Raw genomic sequence first — 2,065 nt, 5'->3', positions numbered from 1 at the left:
ACCCTTATCTGAAATCATGAAATTTAGGGTTTAATTTGCTTGCTATTAAAGTTATCAAAAATATCTTTGCACACACACACACACACACACACACACGTTACATTCATAATACAACTTTCCTCATTGTAACCTGACTTTGTTCCTGCACACCTTAAAAGTGAGACAAGTAAAAAATAAGTAAATACAATTACTTGTGATTTAAAAATAATAAATAAATAAATTGAAGTCATAATGTAAAGAATCTTCTATCCTTTTGTTAGAACGGGAAAATGAATATCTCAAAATAAGCACAAAACCAACACCCTTTCTCTATCTGTTCTTAGTTGACATGATTCTGGACATCAGTGGCTGGTTGGATTTCTGATTCTTTACTAGCTGTAGCCTGAGCTGTTGTCCCATGAGTTAAAGTTCCTTTAGTACTATCAAACACCTTTCAAATTGGATCCACTCAATTCTAACATCTCTTCTGTCTTGTTTTTCCCCAGAGGATAAATAGGGTACATAAGACTTGTAGCACCAATTACTCTTGTTCCAAAAACCACCAATCTCAATACCAGCTTCCTAACAGAGTAGTGTTTCTCTAACAAAAGCATTCATCTCATACTATGACGAACATTTAATCTTGGGCAACGTTATTGCTATGAACCACTGATCAGAACAGAGATTTATCTGGAAGAAAATGAAATATAGAGGGAAATAAGGTAGAACAAACAACAGGAACAGCTTTGTCAAGGTTCGGTTCAATCTATGCCCGTTTTCCACAGCATGGGACCTGTGAACTTAAACCCACATGGTGTTCATCTCTCACCACGAGTTTAGTTGCAAAAAAGTCACTCTCATATCCTAGAAGGGGGGAATCCATGTTTAATACAAGTTACCCCCTTTTCATAATTGGCAAATAAAACTGTAATTTTTAAAAAATTTTAAAGTTTGCTATAATAGCTCTGTCAATCATTAACCTTTCCTGAGAACTCTGTCTTTTACTATTCTTATTTTACATAAAACCTCCATTTTTCTTCTTTTCCCCTCTAAATTCTTGACACTTTGGCATTGAATTAATTGGGGACCATGTTTGGGAATACTACTTTTACTTGTAATAAGTTCTCTACATTTGTAGTTGGCATCACTCTAGAATAAATTTATGGCCATAATTGAAATTTCCTGTCCCAGTAGGATTCAGAGTCTTTCAAATACCAATTTCCTCTCTGAAATTACTTATATCTATTAATTATTTATTCCAATGAAATAACCTGTAAACTAACTTATACTAAATAATCCACATTGTTTGCTCATTTCCTCCAGTTCGAACATTGTTCTTATTTTCCTAGATTTGTCAAGTCTAATAATCTGATAGACGAGGCCACACTTATCTACTTCGAGTTAAAAGAATTGAGAAGAATTTCCTGAAGGTAGAAAACTCCAGAGTTGTCCTCATTCAATTAGCTTTTAGAAAGAAAATATATTTGAAAAGAGACCATGCCCATAGCTCTTCTGTAACTTAATCATAAAAATAATCCACCGACTGAGACTGTTGTCCAGTTACCCAAACAATTCATAGCAACACACCTCAATTTTCCAGTACAGGAGGAGATAAGGGAGGCACACAGAAGCTACAGGCTTTCTGATTCCTCCACTGGGCAATAAAGTTCTCAAGTCCATAAGTTACTGCAAGTCCAGTGCCTTCCCGTGGGGGAAATCCTGAGCTTTTTCTCTTCCCATGGGAGAGCTCCGTCAGGAACCTTACTCACTTCCATAATATAGTTTATTTCCCCACCTTTGAACATCTTTCTTTCCATATTTCAGAAAACAACCTATTTTTTTCTAAAAAAAAAAAAAAAGTTTTTAAAGGCATAAAGGAGCTGGGACAAGGAAGTCAGAAATGAAATAAATGGGTTATTTCTGGGAAGGTCATCATTTGGGGGGATTTAATAGGGCCATTAGGCAGACTACCTCACTGATGCTGACCAGGAAAGCCCAGATTGGCCAGTTAAAGCGAGAAGCTGAAACTGGAATTAGGTTAGGTGTTAGGGCTTGGTTTGCTGAAGAGAGGCCTGGTGATTCCATT

Source organism: Myotis davidii, unplaced genomic scaffold (genome assembly GCF_000327345.1).
Source record: "Myotis davidii unplaced genomic scaffold, ASM32734v1 scaffold1187, whole genome shotgun sequence".
Classification (NCBI taxonomy): Eukaryota; Metazoa; Chordata; class Mammalia; order Chiroptera; family Vespertilionidae; genus Myotis; species Myotis davidii.
The sequence above is the reverse complement of the archived record's forward strand: the minus strand, read 5'-3'. Positions refer to the sequence as shown.